General features: G+C 38.4%; 11 non-coding genes across 11 annotated transcripts; all 11 read right to left on the bottom strand.

Annotated features, from left to right (window-relative positions):
* Positions 1–6031: 6031 nt before the first annotated feature.
* TRNAV-CAC (transfer RNA valine (anticodon CAC)) lies at positions 6032–6103 on the bottom strand. Its single transcript has one exon. It is a non-coding gene; the product is annotated as a tRNA-Val (tRNA).
* Positions 6104–6238: 135 nt separating this feature from the next.
* TRNAV-AAC (transfer RNA valine (anticodon AAC)) lies at positions 6239–6311 on the bottom strand. The gene has a single exon. It is a non-coding gene; the product is annotated as a tRNA-Val (tRNA).
* Positions 6312–7700: 1389 nt separating this feature from the next.
* TRNAV-CAC (transfer RNA valine (anticodon CAC)) lies at positions 7701–7772 on the bottom strand. The gene has a single exon. It is a non-coding gene; the product is annotated as a tRNA-Val (tRNA).
* A 135-nt stretch (positions 7773–7907) lies between these two features.
* TRNAV-AAC (transfer RNA valine (anticodon AAC)) lies at positions 7908–7980 on the bottom strand. Its single transcript has one exon. It is a non-coding gene; the product is annotated as a tRNA-Val (tRNA).
* A 1103-nt stretch (positions 7981–9083) lies between these two features.
* TRNAV-CAC (transfer RNA valine (anticodon CAC)) lies at positions 9084–9156 on the bottom strand. Its single transcript has one exon. It is a non-coding gene; the product is annotated as a tRNA-Val (tRNA).
* Positions 9157–9291: 135 nt separating this feature from the next.
* On the bottom strand, positions 9292–9364 carry TRNAV-AAC (transfer RNA valine (anticodon AAC)). The gene has a single exon. It is a non-coding gene; the product is annotated as a tRNA-Val (tRNA).
* A 1103-nt stretch (positions 9365–10467) lies between these two features.
* Positions 10468–10540, bottom strand: TRNAV-CAC (transfer RNA valine (anticodon CAC)). Its single transcript has one exon. It is a non-coding gene; the product is annotated as a tRNA-Val (tRNA).
* A 135-nt stretch (positions 10541–10675) lies between these two features.
* Positions 10676–10748, bottom strand: TRNAV-AAC (transfer RNA valine (anticodon AAC)). The gene has a single exon. It is a non-coding gene; the product is annotated as a tRNA-Val (tRNA).
* An 8696-nt stretch (positions 10749–19444) lies between these two features.
* TRNAV-CAC (transfer RNA valine (anticodon CAC)) lies at positions 19445–19517 on the bottom strand. The gene has a single exon. It is a non-coding gene; the product is annotated as a tRNA-Val (tRNA).
* A 135-nt stretch (positions 19518–19652) lies between these two features.
* TRNAV-AAC (transfer RNA valine (anticodon AAC)) lies at positions 19653–19725 on the bottom strand. The gene has a single exon. It is a non-coding gene; the product is annotated as a tRNA-Val (tRNA).
* A 1105-nt stretch (positions 19726–20830) lies between these two features.
* TRNAV-AAC (transfer RNA valine (anticodon AAC)) lies at positions 20831–20903 on the bottom strand. The gene has a single exon. It is a non-coding gene; the product is annotated as a tRNA-Val (tRNA).
* Between the last annotated feature and the right edge of the window lie 480 nt (positions 20904–21383).

Genomic DNA, 21383 nt, shown 5'->3' with positions numbered 1-21383 from the left:
GTGGAATGAGCTGTGATTCTTTCGGGAGGCTGCCGTCCGGCAGTCTCGTAAGCCAATCTGATGATGCTTTTAATCCAAAAAGAGAGAGAGGTAGAAGTTGCTTTTTGACCTCTCCTTTTACCGGAATAAACAACAAACAAGGAAGATGTTTGTCTAAAATCCTTTGTAGCATCTAAATAGAATTTTAGAGCGCGAACAACATCCAAATTGTGCAACAAACGTTCCTTCTTTGAAACTGGTTTCGGACACAGAGAAGGTACGATAATCTCCTGGTTAATGTTTTTGTTAGAAACAACTTTTGGAAGAAAACCAGGTTTAGTACGTAAAACCACCTTATCTGCATGGAACACCAGATAAGGAGGAGAACACTGCAGAGCAGATAATTCTGAAACTCTTCTAGCAGAAGAAATTGCAACTAAAAACAAAACTTTCCAAGATAATAACTTAATATCAACGGAATGTAAGGGTTCAAACGGAACCCCCTGAAGAACTGAAAGAACTAAATTGAGACTCCAAGGAGGAGTCAAAGGTTTGTAAACAGGCTTAATTCTAACCAGAGCCTGAACAAAGGCTTGAACATCTGGCACAGCTGCCAGCTTTTTGTGAAGTAACACAGACAAGGCAGAAATCTGTCCCTTCAGGGCACTTGCAGATAATCCTTTTTCCAATCCTTCTTGAAGGAAGGATAGAATCTTAGGAATCTTAACCTTGTCCCAAGGGAATCCTTTAGATTCACACCAACAGATATATTTTTTCCAAATTTTGTGGTAAATCTTTCTAGTTACAGGCTTTCTGGCCTGAACAAGAGTATCGATAACAGAATCTGAGAACCCTCGCTTCGATAAGATCAAGCGTTCAATCTCCAAGCAGTCAGCTGGAGTGAAACCAGATTCGGATGTTCGAACGGACCCTGAACAAGAAGGTCTCGTCTCAAAGGTAGCTTCCAAGGTGGAGCCGATGACATATTCACCAGATCTGCATACCAAGTCCTGCGTGGCCACGCAGGAGCTATCAAGATCACCGACGCCCTCTCCTGATTGATCCTGGCTACCAGCCTGGGGATGAGAGGAAACGGCGGGAACACATAAGCTAGTTTGAAGGTCCAAGGTGCTACTAGTGCATCCACTAGAGCCGCCTTGGGATCCCTGGATCTGGACCCGTAGCAAGGAACTTTGAAGTTCTGACGAGAGGCCATCAGATCCATGTCTGGAATGCCCCACAGCTGAGTGACTTGGGCAAAGATTTCCGGATGGAGTTCCCACTCCCCCGGATGCAATGTCTGACGACTCAGAAAATCCGCTTCCCAATTTTCCACTCCTGGGATGTGGATAGCAGACAGGTGGCAGGAGTGAGACTCCGCCCATAGAATGATTTTGGTCACTTCTTCCATCGCTAGGGAACTCCTTGTTCCCCCCTGATGGTTGATGTACGCAACAGTTGTCATGTTGTCTGATTGAAACCGTATGAACTTGGCCCTCGCTAGCTGAGGCCAAGCCTTGAGAGCGTTGAATATCGCTCTCAGTTCCAGAATATTTATCGGTAGAAGAGATTCTTCCCGAGACCAAAGACCCTGAGCTTTCAGGGATCCCCAGACCGCGCCCCATCCCATCAGACTGGCGCCGGTCGTGACGATGACCCACTCTGGTCTGCGGAATGTCATCCCTTGTGACAGGTTGTCCAGGGACAGCCACCAACGGAGTGAGTCTCTGGTCCTCTGATTTACTTGTATCTTCGGAGACAAGTCTGTATAGTCCCCATTCCACTGACTGAGCATGCACAGTTGTAATGGTCTTAGATGAATGCGCGCAAAAGGAACTATGTCCATTGCCGCTACCATCAAACCGATCACTTCCATGCACTGCGCTATGGAAGGAAGAGGAACGGACTGAAGTATCCGACAAGAGTCTAGAAGTTTTGTTTTTCTGGCCTCTGTCAGAAAAATCCTCATTTCTAAGGAGTCTATTATTGTTCCCAAGAAGGGAACCCTTGTTGACGGAGATAGAGAACTCTTTTCCACGTTCACTTTCCATCCGTGAGATCTGAGAAAGGCCAGGACAATGTCCGTGTGAGCCTTTGCTTGAGGAAGGGACGACGCTTGAATCAGAATGTCGTCCAAGTAAGGTACTACAGCAATGCCCCTTGGTCTTAGCACAGCTAGAAGGGACCCTAGTACCTTTGTGAAAATCCTTGGAGCAGTGGCTAATCCGAAAGGAAGCGCCACGAACTGGTAATGCTTGTCCAGGAATGCGAACCATAGGAACCGATGATGTTCCTTGTGGATAGGAATATGTAGATACGCATCCTTTAAATCCACCGTGGTCATGAATTGACCTTCCTGGATGGAAGGAAGAATAGTTCGAATGGTTTCCATCTTGAACGATGGAACCTTGAGAAACTTGTTTAAGATCTTGAGATCTAAGATTGGTCTGAACGTTCCCTCTTTTTTGGGAACTATGAACAGATTGGAGTAGAACCCCATCCCTTGTTCTCTTAATGGAACAGGATGAATCACTCCCATTTTTAACAGGTCTTCTACACAATGTAAGAATGCCTGTCTTTTTATGTGGTCTGAAGACAACTGAGACCTGTGGAACCTCCCCCTTGGGGGAAGCCCCTTGAATTCCAGAAGATAACCTTGGGAGACTATTTCTAGCGCCCAAGGATCCAGAACATCTCTTGCCCAAGCCTGAGCGAAGAGAGAGAGTCTGCCCCCCACCAGATCCGGTCCCGGATCGGGGGCCAACATTTCATGCTGTCTTGGTAGCAGTGGCAGGTTTCTTGGCCTGCTTTCCCTTGTTCCAGCCTTGCATTGGTCTCCAAGCTGGCTTGGCTTGAGAAGTATTACCCTCTTGCTTAGAGGACGTAGCACTTTGGGCTGGTCCGTTTCTACGAAAGGGACGAAAATTAGGTTTATTTTTTGCCTTGAAAGGCCGATCCTGAGGAAGGGCGTGGCCCTTACCCCCAGTGATATCAGCGATAATCTCTTTCAAGTCAGGGCCAAACAGCGTTTTCCCCTTGAAAGGAATGTTAAGTAGCTTGTTCTTGGAAGACGCATCAGCTGACCAAGATTTCAACCAAAGCGCTCTGCGCGCCACAATAGCAAAACCCAGAATTCTTAGCCGCTAACCTAGCCAATTGCAAAGTGGCGTCTAGGGTGAAAGAATTAGCCAATTTGAGAGCATTGATTCTGTCCATAATCTCCTCATAAGGAGGAGAATCACTATCGACCGCCTTTATCAGCTCATCGAACCAGAAACATGCGGCTGTAGCGACAGGGACAATGCATGAAATTGGTTGTAGAAGGTAACCCTGCTGAACAAACATCTTTTTAAGTAAACCTTCTAATTTTTTATCCATAGGATCTTTGAAAGCACAACTATCCTCTATGGGTATAGTGGTGCGTTTGTTTAAAGTGGAAACCGCTCCCTCGACCTTGGGGACTGTCTGTCATAAGTCCTTTCTGGGGTCGACCATAGGAAACAATTTTTTAAATATGGGGGGAGGGACGAAAGGAATACCGGGCCTTTCCCATTCTTTATTAACAATGTCCGCCACCCGCTTGGGTATAGGAAAAGCTTCTGGGAGCCCCGGGACCTCTAGGAACTTGTCCATTTTACATAGTTTCTCTGGGATGACCAACTTGTCACAATCATCCAGAGTGGATAATACCTCCTTAAGCAGAATGCGGAGATGTTCCAACTTAAATTTAAACGTAATCACATCAGGTTCAGCTTGTTGAGAAATGTTCCCTGAATCAGTAATTTCTCCCTCAGACAAAACCTCCCTGGCCCCATCGGACTGGGTTAGGGGCCCTTCAGAACCATTATTTTCAGCGTCGTCATGCTCTTCAGTATCTAAAACAGAGCAGTCGCGCTTACGCTGATAAGTGTTCATTTTGGCTAAAATGTTTTTGACAGAATTATCCATTACAGCCGTTAATTGTTGCATAGTAAGGAGTATTGGCGCGCTAGATGTACTAGGGGCCTCCTGAGTGGGCAAGACTCGTGTAGACGAAGGAGGGAATGATGCAGTACCATGCTTACTCCCCTCACTTGAGGAATCATCTTGGGCATCATTGTCATTGTCACATAAATCACATTTATTTAAATGAATAGGAATTCTGGCTTCCCCACATTCAGAACACAGTCTATCTGGTAGTTCAGACATGTTAAACAGGCATAAACTTGATAACAAAGTACAAAAAACGTTTTAAAATAAAACCGTTACTGTCACTTTAAATTTTAAACTGAACACACTTTATTACTGCAATTGCGAAAAAACATGAAGGAATTGTTCAAAATTCACCAAATTTTCACCACAGTGTCTTAAAGCCTTAAAAGTATTGCACACCAAATTTGGAAGCTTTAACCCTTAAAATAACGGAACCGGAGCCGTTTTTAACCTTAACCCCTATACAGTCCCTGGTATCTGCTTTGCTGAGACCCAACCAAGCCCAAAGGGGAATACGATACCAAATGACGCCTTCAGAAAGCCTTTTCTAAGTATCAGAGCTCCTCTCACATGCGACTGCATGTCATGCCTCTCAAAAACAAGTGCGCAACACCGGCGCGAAAATGAGGCTCTGCCTATGATTTGGGAAAGCCCCTAAAGAATAAGGTGTCTAAAACAGTGCCTGCCGATATTATTATATCAAAATACCCAGATTAAATGATTCCTCAAGGCTAAATATGTGTTAAAAATGAATCGATTTAGCCCAGATAAAGTCTACAGTCTTAATAAGCCCTTGTAAAGCCCTTATTTACAATCTTAATAAACATGGCTTACCGGATCCCATAGGGAAAATGACAGCTTCCAGCATTACATCGTCTTGTTAGAATGTGTCATACCTCAAGCAGCAAGAGACTGCTCACTGTTCCCCCAACTGAAGTTAATTGCTCTCAACAGTCCTGTGTGGAACAGCCATGGATTTTAGTGACGGTGCTAAAATCATTTTCCTCATACAAACAGAAATCTTCATCTCTTTTCTGTTTCTGAGTAAATAGTACATACCAGCACTATTTCAAAATAACAAACTCTTGATTGAATAATAAAAACTACAGTTAAACACTAAAAAACTCTAAGCCATCTCCGTGGAGATGTTGCCTGTACAACGGCAAAGAGAATGACTGGGGTAGGCGGAGCCTAGGAGGGATCATGTGACCAGCTTTGCTGGGCTCTTTGCCATTTCCTGTTGGGGAAGAGAATATCCCACAAGTAAGGATGACGCCGTGGACCGGACACACCTATGTTGGAGAAATCAATACCCACTCTTCAATAAAGCAGTTAACATGTATATAAGGATACTCTGGATGAGGATAAAAGCGACAATTTTGTTACTGTTCCTATAATATTTCCACAAAATAAAACTTACGGTTCTTGATTAATATTTTAAATTACCGAAGATCATTTTATATTAAAAACCGTTTTTAGGATTATTACATTCCGTTAAACACCTTATCCTTCCTTTCTCTCTTAGGGCCTAAAATCATCGAGAGACAAAGGACAACCATAACTTATCAAAAAGACCATTTAAAAAGATCAATCATGACTTCAGATGTTTCTCTTGTTTACTACTTAACGCTGTTCTAGAAAGCCATTTAGTTTTATCAAGATATCTCTAAGTATTACACAATTACAGTAAAAGCAGAATGATAAACCTCAAATTTCCAAAGAAAAAGATACTGATTAAACGGGGAGAAAAGCCTAAAATTAGCTCAGGAATAAATAGACAAAATTTACCACTTTTACGTCCAAAGCCATCAAAATCACAGTTAAGGGCAAAATTAACACTTTCTTTGATTCCCAGTATAAAACAGCATTTTTTCTGCCCAGTTTCGAACCGACATCCCAACACATCCTGGGAGGCACACAAAAGCCCCATCAGTGGGATGTTCAGAAGAGATTAACACAAGCTTTACATCTGAGCATCCATAAATACCAAGAATTTATGTTAGCATTGTATGAATAGCTATCAGAATTACAGTTAAAGAACAAATTAGAATATTCTCTGATTTCAAATGAGAATTTTTTTTGTTTCTGCCCGTTTCGAACCGGGGACCTTTCGCGTGTGAGGCGAACGTGATAACCACTACACTACAGAAACTGATTGAAAAAGTGCGTCCACTCTTTTACTACGAGTGGTATAGCTGCTAGTGGTTCGATGTAAACAACACAGGATATGCAGAAGTTTCCAAACTATGCCATAATGGAAGAAGGAACTTTCACCGGTCCAAAAGGATGTTACTGCCCGGTTTCGAACCGGGGACCTTTCACCTGTTAGGCGAAAGTGATAACCACTACACTACAGAAACTGGTTGTATAACCTGCTGGCTCCGCTAATCTTTTTCTTATGTGTAGAAAATATAACTCCAGATGAACTTTAGTGTGATCTGTCAATAATTTTGTTATCTAAACCATTCTTGCTCTTTACGATTTTAAAAGTTTGAAGATGCAGACATCAATTCGGCTAACATTTGCATGCGAAGCGAGCGCCTCTACCATTTGACCTAATACTCCTCCAACATTTCTTCTTTAAAAAAAGGGGATGAGGATAAAAGACAATTTTGTTACTATCCCTATAATATTTCCACATATTTTTTAAATTACCGAAGATCATTTTATATTTAAAACCATTTTTGTGTTTATTACATTCCGTTAAACACCTTATCCTTCTCTTTTCTCTTAGGGCCTGATGCTCAAAAACTCCCCAGTGTGGAGAGAAATCACACAAAATCTTTGGGGGGGGGGGTTTGGAGCATTATCTTGTTATGTATATGCCTCTCCTTTACATCCAGAACCCTACAAAGTGAGTAGAGAGATTTAGATAATTTTGCTCTTATCTTAGAAAGGCTCACTCATCCACTTAAAATTATTGGGAGACAAAGGACAACCATAACTTTTTAAAAAGACCATTTAAAAAAGAAAAATCAATACCCACTCTTCAATAAAGCAGTTAACACGTATATAAGGATACTCTGGATGACAATAAAAGCGACAATTTTGTTACTGTTCCTATAATATTTCCACAAAATAAAACTTACGGTTCTTGATTAATATTTTAAATTACCGAAGATCATTTTATATTAAAAACCGTTTTTAGGATTATTACATTCCGTTAAACACCTTATCCTTCCTTTCTCTCTTAGGGCCTAAAATTATCGAGAGACAAAGGACAACCATAACTTATCAAAAAGACCATTTAAAAAGATCAATCATGACTTCAGATGTTTCTCTTGTTTACTACTTAACGCTGTTCTAGAAAGCCATTTAGTTTTATCAAGATATCTCTAAGTATTACACAATTACAGTAAAAGCAGAATGATAAACCTCAGATTTCCAAAGAAAAAGATACTGATTAAACGGGGAGAAAAGCCTAAAATTAGCTCAGGAATAAATAGACAAAATGTACCACTTTTACGTCCAAAGCCATCAAAATTACAGTTAAGGGCAAAATTAACACTTTCTTTGATTCCCAGTATAAAACAGCATTTTTTCTGCCCAGTTTCGAACCGACATCCCAACACATCCTGGGAGGCACACAAAAGCCCCATCAGTGGGATGTTCAGAAGAGATTAACACAAGCTTTACATCTGCGCATCCATAAATACCAAGAATTTATGTTAGCATTGTATGAATAGCTATCAGAATTACAGTTAAAGAACAAATTAGAACATTCTCTGATTTCAAATGAGAATTTTTTTTGTTTCTGCCCGTTTCGAACCGGGGACCTTTCACGTGTGAGGCGAACGTGATAACCACTACACTACAGAAACTGATTGAAAAAGTGCGTCCACTCTTTTACTACGAGTGGTATAGCTGCTAGTGGTTCGATGTAAACAACACAGGATATGCAGAAGTTTCCAAACTATGCCGTAATGGAAGAAGGAACTTTCACCGGTCCAAAAGGATGTTTCTGCCCGGTTTCGAACCGGGGACCTTTCGCGTGTTAGGCGAACGTGATAACCACTACACTACAGAAACTGGTTGTATAACTTGCTGGCTCCGCTAATCTTTTTCTTATGTGTAGAAAATATAACTCCAGATGAACTTTAGTGTGATCTGTCAATAATTTTGTTATCTAAACCATTCTTGCTCTTTACGATTTTAAAAGTTTGAAGATGCAGACATCAATTCGGCTAACATTTGCATGCGAAGCGAGCGCCTCTACCATTTGACCTAATACTCCTCCAACATTTCTTCTTTAAAAAAAGGGGATGAGGATAAAAGACAATTTTGTTACTATCCCTATAATATTTCCACATATTTTTTAAATTACCGAAGATCATTTTATATTTAAAACCATTTTTATGTTTATTACATTCCGTTAAACACCTTATCCTTCCTTTCTCTCTTAGGGCCTGATGCTCAAAAATTCCCCAGTGTGGAGAGAAATCACACAAAATCTTTGGGGGGGGGGGGTTTGGAGCATTATCTTGTTATGTATATGCCTCTCCATTACATCCAGAACCCTACAAAGTGAGTAGAGAGATTTAGATAATTTTGCTCTTATCTTAGAAAGGCTCACTCATCCACTTAAAATCATTGAGAGACAAAGGACAACCATAACTTATCAAAAAGACCATTTAAAAAAATCAATCATGACTTCAGATGTCTCTCTTGTTTACTACTTAACGCTGTTCTAGAAAACCATTTAGTTTTATCAAGATACCTCTAAGCATTACAAAATTACAGTAACAGCAGAATGATAAACCTCGGATTTCCAAAGAAAAAGATACTGATTAAACGGGGAGAAAAGCCTAAAATTAGCTCAGGAATAAATAGACAAAATTTACCACTTTTACGTCCAAAGCCATCAAAATTACAGCTAAGGGCAAAATTAACACTTTCTTTGATTCCCAGTATAAAACAGCATTTTTTCTGCCCAGTTTCGAACCGACATCCCAACACATCCTGGGAGGCACACAAAAGCCCCATCAGTGGGATGTTCAGAAGAGATTAACACAAGCTTTACATCTGCGCATCCATAATACCAAGAATTTATGTTAGCATTGTATGAATAGCTATCAGAATTACAGTTAAAGAACAAATTAGAACACTCTCTGATTTCAAATGAGAAAAAAATTTGTTTCTGCCCGGTTTCGAACCGGGGACCTTTCGCGTGTGAGGCGAACGTGATAACCACTACACTACAGAAACTGATTGAAAAAGTGCATCCACTCTTTCACTACGAGTGGTATAGCTGCTAGTGGTTCGATGTAAACAACACAGGATATGCAGAAGTTTCCAAACTATGCCGTAATGGAAGAAGGAACTTTCACCGGTCCAAAAGGATGTTTCTGCCCGGTTTCGAACCGGGGACCTTTCGCGTGTTAGGCGAACGTGATAACCACTACACTACAGAAACTGGTTGTATAACTTGCTGGCTCCGCTAATCTTTTTCTTATGTGTAGAAAATATAACTCCAGATGAACTTTAGTGTGATCTGTCAATAATTTTGTTATCTAAACCATTCTTGCTCTTTACGATTTTAAAAGTTTGAAGATGCAGACATCAATTCGGCTAACATTTGCATGCGAAGCGAGCGCCTCTACCATTTGACCTAATACTCCTCTAACATTTCTTCTTTAAAAAAAGGGGATGAGGATAAAAGACAATTTTGTTACTATCCCTATAATATTTCCACATATTTTTTAAATTACCGAAGATCATTTTATATTTAAAACCATTTTTATGTTTATTACATTCCGTTAAACACCTTATCCTTCCTTTCTCTCTTAGGGCCTGATGCTCAAAAATTCCCCAGTGTGGAGAGAAATCACACAAAATCTTTGGGGGGGGGGGGTTTGGAGCATTATCTTGTTATGTATATGCCTCTCCATTACATCCAGAACCCTACAAAGTGAGTAGAGAGATTTAGATAATTTTGCTCTTATCTTAGAAAGGCTCACTCATCCACTTAAAATCATTGAGAGACAAAGGACAACCATAACTTATCAAAAAGACCATTTAAAAAAATCAATCATGACTTCAGATGTCTCTCTTGTTTACTACTTAACGCTGTTCTAGAAAACCATTTAGTTTTATCAAGATACCTCTAAGCATTACAAAATTACAGTAACAGCAGAATGATAAACCTCGGATTTCCAAAGAAAAAGATACTGATTAAACGGGGAGAAAAGCCTAAAATTAGCTCAGGAATAAATAGACAAAATTTACCACTTTTACGTCCAAAGCCATCAAAATTACAGCTAAGGGCAAAATTAACACTTTCTTTGATTCCAAGTATAAAACAGCATTTTTTCTGCCCAGTTTCGAACCGACATCCCAACACATCCTGGGAGGCACACAAAAGCCCCATCAGTGGGATGTTCAGAAGAGATTAACACAAGCTTTACATCTGCGCATCCATAATACCAAGAATTTATGTTAGCATTGTATGAATAGCTATCAGAATTACAGTTAAAGAACAAATTAGAACACTCTCTGATTTCAAATGAGAAAAAAATTTGTTTCTGCCCGGTTTCGAACCGGGGACCTTTCGCGTGTGAGGCGAACGTGATAACCACTACACTACAGAAACTGATTGAAAAAGTGCATCCACTCTTTCACTACGAGTGGTATAGCTGCTAGTGGTTCGATGTAAACAACACAGGATATGCAGAAGTTTCCAAACTATGCCGTAATGGAAGAAGGAACTTTCACCGGTCCAAAAGGATGTTTCTGCCCGGTTTCGAACCGGGGACCTTTCGCGTGTTAGGCGAACGTGATAACCACTACACTACAGAAACTGGTTGTATAACCTGCTGGCTCCACTAATCTTTTTCTAATGTGTAGAAAATATAACTCCAGATGAAATTTAGTGTGATCTGTCAATAATTTTGTTATCTAAACCATTCTTGCTCTTTACGATTTTAAAAGTTTGAAGATGCAGACATCAATTCGGCTAACATTTGCATGCGAAGCGAGCGCCTCTACCATTTGACCTAATACTCCTCCAACATTTCTTCTTTAAAAAAAGGGGATGAGGATAAAAGACAATTTTGTTACTATCCCTATAATATTTCCACATATTTTTTAAATTACCGAAGATCATTTTATATTTAAAACCATTTTTATGTTTATTACATTCCGTTAAACACCTTATCCTTCCTTTTTCTCTTAGGGCCTGATGCTCAAAAACTCCCCAGTGTGGAGAGAAATCACACAAAATCTTTGGGGGGGGGGGGGGGGTTGGAGCATTATCTTGTTATGTATTTTTTTTTTTTCAAAAGGTTTATTAGTTTTATACATCAATTACAATTCTGAACAATCAATCTTTTCAGATTTAACAAGATCATAGTATAACATTTTCATAATCTTTACTTTCTGTTTCAACTAATATATAATGCAGTATATATTTGCCATATCTTGGCCACAAACAAAGAAAATTAAATCTTATAGGGAGGATACCTGTCCATAAAACATAACAATCATAATGATATAGGAAGGTATTCCTTTTTCCCCTTTCTATTATCATAAATAAAGAAAGCAAAAGGAAAAACTAACAAACCTCCTGTCCTTTCCCCTTTTCACAGAAACAACACAAAGAATCTTTCTATCTATATTGATACCTTTCCCCCCTAGGTTCTATGTAAGAGATATTCAGTTTGAAGTTATAACATCTTAAACCACATAAAAATATCTAAGTCTTAAAAAAAAAAAAAAAAAAAAAAAAAAAGAAACTTCTCTCTCTCCTCTCTCCCCCCCCCCCCCCCCTCTGTATTCTAATCTTAGTCGGGCTCTTCAAAAAGCCATTCCCCTCTCATTCTACAATTTTCCATATAGGTTGTATTTTTGAAGTTTCCAATTATTTTCTTTTGTTCTTCAATCTCCCTAGTTTTAATCCAATTCTCCCATTTGCTAAAGAAGCGTGTTATGTTGATATCAATGTGGTTTTATCAATCCATTTTCTATCTCTGGTAAAGTAAAATGATTACTCTCTAGGAGCCAATCAAGAGCAATCTTTGTCACTGCCACCAGGTTATATATTATTAAGTTAGGGAGGCCCAGATATTCTTTTTTGAGTATTAATTTTTGATGGCTAAGTCTAGGCCTATTATTCGTCCATAAGTATTCCTTAATTGCCTGATTAGATGTCTTAATCTCCTGTTTCTTGATTAAGAAAGGAATATTCTGAAAAAGGTACAGTAACCTTGGGAGTGCTATCATCTTAAGTAAGTTTATTTTACCAGAGAAAGTGGAAGAGAGGTCCATCTTTTGAGGGTTTCACAAAATTGTCTAATGCCATTACCAATGTTCAAAGCGTACCATTCTGAAGGATCGCTGGATATTTTAACCCCCAAATATGTCATATATTTAGTTACTTCTTTAAATATTTTAGTTTCTGATTCTTGATTTTTTTGAAGCCATAGTACTTCAGATTTAGACTGATTAATATGATACCCTGAAAAAGAGCCATAGTTTTCTATAATCTGGCACATTTTATTAAAGTTTTTCTTTGAATTTCTAGAAAATACCAATAGATCATCTGCATAGACCGCCAACTGTATTCTCTTGCCACCTAACTCAATCCCCTGTATATTATTTCTCAAAGCAATCAATAAAGGTTCCAATGCAATATTAAAAATTAAGGGCGACAAAGGACATCCCTGTCTTGTCCCTCTTAAGAGGGGGAAGTAGGGTGTTTTGTTACCGTTGATAATTATCGCTGCCCTAGACTCACTGTAAAGTTTCTTAATTAAGTTAAGACTATTGCCTGAATATCCAAATTTTATAAGAGAGGTAACAAGGTGGTCTCATGTAACGGAGTCAAAAGCTTTACTTGCATCCAGTGATACTATTGAACTGTCTTCTTTGTTAACTTTTTTATTATATTTGTCATTATACCACTGGTCTGAGATTATTAAAAAGACTTTCCTTATGTTAGCATTTGAAGACCTTCCTTTCATGAAACCTGTTTGATCCGAGTGTATTATTGTATCCAATGAGGCCTGAATCCTTTTAGCTAAAATGCTGGTCAGTATTTTATAATCAATGTTGAGTAGTGAGATGGGCCTGTAAGAGTCAATTAATTGTGGATCTTTTCCCGGTTTAGGTATGACTATTATTGTGGATTCGTTAAAATCAGCTGATGGTTCCAACTGTCCATTCCAGAGCCCATTCAGCAGAGCATTTAATGTGGGGGTTATTTCCTCTATGAGAATCTTGTAAAATTCGGATGGAAGACCATCCGGCCCTGCCGCTTTGTTATTTGCCATTGTTTTGATTATTTGTCTTATTTCATTTTCTGTAATGGGTTCATTAATTTTTGTTAGACAATTATTTTCTAGCTTTGGGACTGTCATAGACTCCCAGAATGACTCCTTAGTAGTACAATTAATATGCTGTGCTGAATAGAGCTCCGTGAAGTAATCAAGGAAGGCCTTTTGTATGTCCTCTGTCTGGGTCCAAATATGATCTTTATTTTTAATTTTTTTTATAAAACTTTTAGTTTTGTGATTTTTGTCAATTCTTGCTAGAAAGCTACCCACCTTGTTGCCGTACCTATAAAACTGTGCGCAAGATTTTGTATTTTCTCTAATTTCATTTTGCATAAGGTAAGTGTCTCTATCTTTTTTAGCCTGAATATATTGTTGCCAGTTATCTGCGGTTTTTATCTGGATATATCTGGAATATTTGTTAATCACACAGTTAGTTATCTGCTTTTTGTATGCGTGTGTTTTTTTATTTTGTTTTATTTGAAATGCCAAGATTTCGCCTTTTAGTACGGCTTTTGCAGCGTTCCAGTATATATGAGTTTTGTCAAAAGAGCTGTTGTTAAACTGTTTATATTCAGCCCATTTGGATCTTAAGAAATTTATAAACTTACTATTTTTTGCTAGATATTTTGGAAAGAAGAACTGATTGGATTTCCGAGTCTTTTGTTTGGGGTCTAATGCAATTGAGATAGGGGCATGGTCTGATATGGTTATTATATCAATAAGTGTCTCCTGGATACAATCTATTAGCTTCTCTGAAATAAGGAAGTAATCTATTCTAGATAGAGTTTTTTTTTATTTCGAGAGGCATGTATACTCTCTTTCATCAGGATGTCTAGTTCTATATATATATCAATTAGTTTTAGATCTTGCTGAAACCTCTTTATAAGAAGAGACTCTCTTTTTCTTCTCGCTATTGTAGATTTATCTAGTGCTTTTTGCCTTATTGTTTGCTCACCATTATCTCTACTTCTGTCTACTATAGTATTGGGAGCAATATTGAAATCTCCTCCAATAATTATAGTGTTTGTGGAGTATATTAGCAGCTTATCTCGCAGGCTTTGCCAGAAGTCTATATCCTCCTCATTTGGGCCATATACATTGCAAATAACAATCTTCCTATGCGCAATTTCAGCTTCTAAGATGATATATCTTCCTTCCACGTCTCTCACTAGTTTGTCAATTTTATATTCTATTGTTTTACTAAACAAAATAGCCACTCCTTTTTTCCTTTGGTGCCCTGTAGTGTATATAACCTCTTTAACCCATCCCCCTTTTAGTTTAATAGCCTCTTCCCCTTTTAGGTGTGTTTCCTGCAAGAGCAGTATCTGAGCACCCAATTTTTTTGCGTATCTCAGAATAGCTTTGCGTTTCATGGGTGATGTTATTCCCCCTATATTCCACGAAACTACTTTAAGACTCATTTTCACTAATCTGTGGGTTTAACTATTACTGATAAGTCGTCCCTAACTATAAAGTGTTTACAGGATAGGACATCCGTAACAGTGCACAAGAGAGAGTTGAAGAGAAGAGAGAGAGAGGAAAAAAAAGAAAAAAAAAGTAAAATAACACTATGAATTACCAAGACTTTATTAGTTCCCTTTATTTCGCTGGAGGTCTTCCTCTTTCCTTCCAGTTTCCCCTTGAAGGGGGATTTTCCCCGTAACTTAATTTTATTCTACACATTTTTCTAAAATCAAGTTAGTATACATTATATTCCTTTATGTATTAACCTTAAAAAATAAAACCAGTACCGAAAGATTTGAAGAAAACAGGGACACTGTTCATGTTATAGGGCCTTGTTGTCTTTCTAAGCTATCTTTATGCTCTTTAAGAAACTCGTTTACTTCCTCTACATCTGTAAATATCCTATTCCCTGTGGTAGTGCAAATGCTAAGTCTAGCTGGGTATAAAAGTCTGACTCTCCACCCTTCTTGTATTAGTTTGGTACATATTGGCGCAAGAGATCGCCGTTTATTAGATGTCTCGTAAGAGAAGTCATTAAATAACAAGAGTTTTCTACCCCTATAGTTAATTTCTCCATTTGCTTTCCTATAAGCATTCATAATTTTTTTTCCTGAAAATTCAACAGTTTCATAATAACCGGTCTACCTGTTTTGTTCCTTCCCTCCTCTTGTCTCTCTGAGCCTATTCTATGTATTCTCTCAATTGTTATATTTTGAGTTTCTACTCCGATATTTAATAGACCCATTCATTCTACCTCCACAAATCTCTTAAGATCTTTCTCCTGTATATCCTCTGTCAGGCCAATAAGACGCAAATGATTTCTTCTGGCCCTATTTTCTAGGTCCTCAAGTTTATTTTTCATATTTTCAATCTGGGTGGACATAGTGCGTAGTGTCTGTTCCCTCTGTAGGGCCCCATCCTCGATATCTGATATTCTCTGTTCTGCATACGTGAGTCTGGTTGCAAATTGTTTTACTTCAAGTGTTAGTGAGGAAATGTTATTTTGAATTAAGTCAAACTTGGGTGTAAATAGTGCGTCAAGCTGCTTAATTAATTCTTCATTGTTAGAACTTTGTGAAAGATTTATTTCCCCTATTCCCCCCTGTGGTTCTTGTGAAATTCTATTCCCTTTTTTTTCTTGATTTTTACTTCGGGAAGACATGCCTGGTGAAGTGATTTTGCTTTTGTTTAAGTATTTTTCCATATATATATGTGAACTCCTCCTTTACCCCTGAATTAGGTAATATCCTCTTGTGTTTAAAAAGTGAGACTATATATTAATAAGTGATACCGGACTATATAGTTGATAATGAGGAGTTTTTAGGCCCACCACTGTTAGTTAGAGGGTGCAGAATATTTTTCCAAGTTAAATTAAATTGTAGACTACCCCTTTAAGTGAGCATAGACGTGCTTATTCGTGTTTTACTATTTTCTCTTCTATCTTGAACTATCTGAGTTGTGTATATGATGTTAAGATTTTATTTGTAGGTAACAAGTATGCTGGCCTTCACCAGGCTACTTCAGAGTCTTGACGCTTACTTCAATGGGAAGGTTATCTATAAATGCGTTTAAATTATACCTTCCAAAATTTAAGTACTATCTGTTCCAAACCAATTTTACCTAGTTTCTTACATTCAGGCTTAGTCCACGTTATTTTTGTTAACTTTTACCACACCGTTATGTGTAAAAACCTCTAAGGTTGCTTTTAGTTCTCTATCCACCTTATCAGACACCAGAAGAACTTGATTTTTTTATAGAAAGGTCTTTGAGAGCAAATTCTTAAGGAGTAGTTCAGTGTTAGATTAATTTTGTCAAATTGATACTTGGAAGTAAGGTTTTTCTATCATTACAGACTATTTATAGCTTGTAGAGTTTTTAATGACCCTGCTTTGGTTCTCCTCTTCTACTAAGCCTTGTTTACAGGGCTTTATGTACAGTTGAAAGATATGAATACTTATAAGGATGTAGTACCTTAGCCCAGAAATGGAGAGGAAAAATAAAAAAAAAATTCCTTATAAAATGTAAGGCAGAGCTAGCACTTGCTGATTTAAATCCTGAAATGGTTTCTCTCTCCCCTTTCTTTTCTCCCCTTTTCCTTCTCCCTCTCTCCTTCCTACCCCCTCCCTTTCTCTTCTATCTTGGGGAGTAGAGCTAGCTCAATTGTATATTGTCACTTTTGCTTTGTACCCTATATTGTCTTATAAATTACAGCACATCAAAATAACCAAAATATCTAAATATGAGACATGTATGTTATCGCTTAAGAAGGAGACACTTGTAAGTTTCTACTCCTTATAAAGTGTGAGGCAGGGCTAGCACCGGCTAGTTTGAAACCTGAAATGATTTTTTTTTTTTTTCCCTCCTCTTCTCCTTTTTCTTCCTTGGGGAATAAAGCTAGCACAGTTGTCACTTATCACCTTTGCCTTAAACCTTATATTATTTTGCAAAGTACAACATACCAAAGTATCCTAGATGCCTAAATATAAAACATGTGGTGTCACTTAGCATTGCAATCATATACATTTCTATCATGGTTTTTAGGCCTATACCGACATTATCAATCAGAAAGAGAGAGCAACAAAGAACATGAGTGATACAACTCTTTTAAACCTGGGTTACCCCCGGGTCATATTCAATAAAAGTTTCTATAGTCAGTATCCTTATGCAAGAAGGCTAATTGTTCCACTGCTGTTATTATTGTGGCAGATGCTGCTTGAAAGTGCTTATAAATCCCACATCTTTTTGTAGTAAGTAAACAGTGGGAAGAGAAAGAAAACAATTCTCTAGGCTTTCTTTTTTTTTTCCTTCTTCTCTTCTCTTTCTTTTTCCTTCTCTCTCCTCCCGCTCTCTCGCTTCTGTTCTCTCTCTTTCCTTTCTTTCCAACAACTAGCCCAGTTATTAGTCTATGTTTTTCTTTTTTTCCTTCCTTCTTCTTAAAAAGTCTCCTTTTCTTTTTCCTCTCTCTTTCCCCCCTTAAACCAATTGCTTGCTTTGCTTTCCTTTGTGAGTGCTCTCTTTACCCTGTTTTCTTATAGGGGAGATATTAAATGTTCATAATCTGGAACTCTTCATTCAGAACATTTGCTCTTCTGGGGGTTACGCTGTACTAGGAGGGTTGAGGGGGGGGATGAGTAACCTATGTCAGGCCCTACTCTCGCAGGAGCTCTAATATGTTCACAGTCTGGCTTTACACCTGACACCCCCCCCTCTACCAACTGTATGCAGTCATTGTTTCAGCAAAGTTATTAAGAAAAGACAAATCCAAACTTATCTTATTCTGTGGAGATGTTTCTGGTATCTGTGGTTCCACCGCACTGCAGGACTTTCTCTCCTGCTGCTCCACCTCGACCTGCCAGTATGCGGACTTACTGGCAGGTCGAGGTGATGTTGTGCTCAGGATCCCTTTAGCCTTTGTCCTGAGCTGGTCGACAAGGAACGCTTGTCTCCTTTCCTCCTGGGGCAAGAAGTTGCTGTATGAGACACCTTTCCCACTGCTGTATCCGCTCACCAACTGCTCCTTGGGTCCTGGCGGGCAGCGTGTGTCACTGGGGGCTCTTTAGGCAGCCGCTGTAGATGGGCCTTATAGGCCGATGTCAGCAAATTCTGCAGGGCTGTCGGCCTCCTTAACGGCAGCTACGGGTCCTGGGCTGGGTGATTTCGGCCCGCCTATAGGCACTCGATGCCGCTGCTTCTTTCTTAGGCCTCTGGAAGTAGGCAGCGTACTACTCACGCGTCTACTTGCTTAGCCCCTCCTACCAGAAGTCGAATCTAGCACAAACTTACTTCACCACCTCCACAGGAGGCAAAGTTTGTAAAACTCATCTTGTTATGTATATGCCTCTCCTTTACATCCAGAACCCTACAAAGTGAGTAGAGAGATTTAGATAATTTTGCTCTTATCTTAGAAAGGATCACTCATCCACTTAAAATCATTGGGAGACAAAGGACAACCATAACTTTTTAAAAAGACCATTTAAAAAAGAAAAATCAATACCCACTCTTCAATAAAGCAGTTAACACGTATATAAGGATACTCTGGATGAGGATAAAAGCGACAATTTTGTTACTGTATCTATAATATTTCCACAAAATAAAACTAACGGTTCTTGATTAATATTTTAAATTACCGAAGATCATTTTATATTAAAAACGTTTTTATGATTATTACATTCCGTTAAACACCTTATCCTTCCTTTCTCTCTTAGGGCCTAAAATCATCGAGAGACAAAGGACAACCATAACTTATCAAAAAGACCATTTAAAAAGATCAATCATGACTTCAGATGTTTCTCTTGTTTACTACTTAACGCTGTTCTAGAAAGCCATTTAGTTTTATCAAGATATCTCTAAGTATTACAAAATTACAGTAAAAGCAGAATGATAAACCTCGGATTTCCAAAGAAAAAGATACTGATTAAACGGGGAGAAAAGCCTAAAATTAGCTCAGGAATAAATAGACAAAATTTACCACTTTTACGTCCAAAGCCATCAAAATTACAGCTAAGGGCAAAATTAACACTTTCTTTGATTTCCAGTATAAAACAGCATTTTTTCTAACCAGTTTCGAACCGACATCCCAACACATCCTGGGAGGCACACAAAAGCCCCATCAGTGGGATGTTCAGAAGAGATTAACACAAGCTTTACATCTGCGCATCCATAAATACCAAGAATTTATGTTAGCATTGTATGAATAGCTATCAGAATTACAGTTAAAGAACAAATTAGAACATTCTCTGATTTCAAATGAGAAAATTTTTTGTTTCTGCCAGGTTTCGAACCGGGGACCTTTCGCATGTGAGGCGAACGTGATAACCACTACACTACAGAAACTGATTGAAAAAGTGCGTCCACTCTTTTACTACGAGTGGTATAGCTGCTAGTGGTTCAATGTAAACAACACAGGATATGCAGAAGTTTCCAAACTATGCCGTAATGGAAGAAGGAACTTTCACCGGTCCAAAAGGATGTTTCTGCCCGGTTTCGAACCGGGGACCTTTCGCGTGTTAGGCGAACGTGATAACCACTACACTACAGAAACTGGTTGTATATCCTGCTGGCTCCGCTAATCTTTTTCTTATGTGTAGAAAATATAACTCCAGATGAACTTTAGTGTGATCTGTCAATAATTTTGTTATCTAAACCATTCTTGCTCTTTACGATTTTAAAAGTTTGAAGATGCAGACATCAATTCGGCTAACATTTGCATGCGAAGCGAGCGCCTCTACCATTTGACCTAATACTCCTCCAACATTTCTTCTTTAAAAAAAGGGGATGAGGATAAAAGACAATTTTGTTACTATCCCTATAATATTTCCACATATTTTTTAAATTACCGAAGATCATTTTATATTTAAAACCATTTTTATGTTTATTACATTCCGTTAAACACCTTATCCTTCCTTTCTCTCTTAGGGCCTGATGCTCAAAAATTCCCCAGTGTGGAGAGAAATCACACAAAATCTTTGGGGGGGGGGGGGGTTTGGAGCATTATCTTGTTATGTATATGCCTCTCCATTACATCCAGAACCCTACAAAGTGAGTAGAGAGATTTAGATAATTTTGCTCTTATCTTAGAAAGGCTCACTCATCCACTTAAAATCATTGAGAGACAAAGGACAACCATAACTTATCAAAAAGACCATTTAAAAAAATCAATCATGACTTCAGATGTCTCTCTTGTTTACTACTTAACGCTGTTCTAGAAAACCATTTAGTTTTATCAAGATACCTCTAAGCATTACAAAATTACAGTAACAGCAGAATGATAAACCTCGGATTTCCAAAGAAAAAGATACTGATTAAACGGGGAGAAAAGCCTAAAATTAGCTCAGGAATAAATAGACAAAATTTACCACTTTTACGTCCAAAGCCATCAAAATTACAGCTAAGGGCAAAATTAACACTTTCTTTAATTCCCAGTATAAAACAGCATTTTTTCTGCCCAGTTTCGAACCGACATCCCAACACATCCTGGGAGGCACACAAAAGCCCCATCAGTGGGATGTTCAGAAGAGATTAACACAAGCTTTACATCTGCGCATCCATAATACCAAGAATTTATGTTAGCATTGTATGAATAGCTATCAGAATTACAGTTAAAGAACAAATTAGAACACTCTCTGATTTCAAATGAGAAAAAATTTTGTTTCTGCCCGGTTTCGAACCGGGGACCTTTCGCGTGTTAGGCGAACGTGATAACCACTACACTACAGAAACTGGTTGTATATCCTGTTGGCTCCGCTAATCTTTTTCTAATGTGTAGAAAATATAACTCCAGATGAACTTTAGTGTGATCTGTCAATAATTTTGTTATCTAAACCATTCTTGCTCTTTACGATTTTAAAAGTTTGAAGATGCAGACATCAATTCGGCTAACATTTGCATGCGAAGCGAGCGCCTCTACCATTTGACCTAATACTCCTCCAACATTTCTTCTTTAAAAAAAGGGGATGAGAATAAAAGACAATTTTGTTACTATCCATATAATATTTCCACATATTTTTTAAATTACCGAAGATCATTTTATATTTAAAACCATTTTTATGTTTATTACATTCCGTTAAACACCTTATCCTTCCTTTTTCTCTTAGGGCCTGATGCTCAAAAACTCCCCAGTGTGGAGAGAAATCACACAAAATCTTTGGGGGGGGCGTTTGGAGCATTATCTTGTTATGTATATGCCTCTCCTTTACATCC

Source organism: Bombina bombina, chromosome 4 (genome assembly GCF_027579735.1).
Source record: "Bombina bombina isolate aBomBom1 chromosome 4, aBomBom1.pri, whole genome shotgun sequence".
Classification (NCBI taxonomy): domain Eukaryota; kingdom Metazoa; phylum Chordata; class Amphibia; order Anura; family Bombinatoridae; genus Bombina; species Bombina bombina.
Note: the sequence above shows the minus strand (reverse complement) of the source record. Positions and strands in the feature narration are given on the sequence as shown.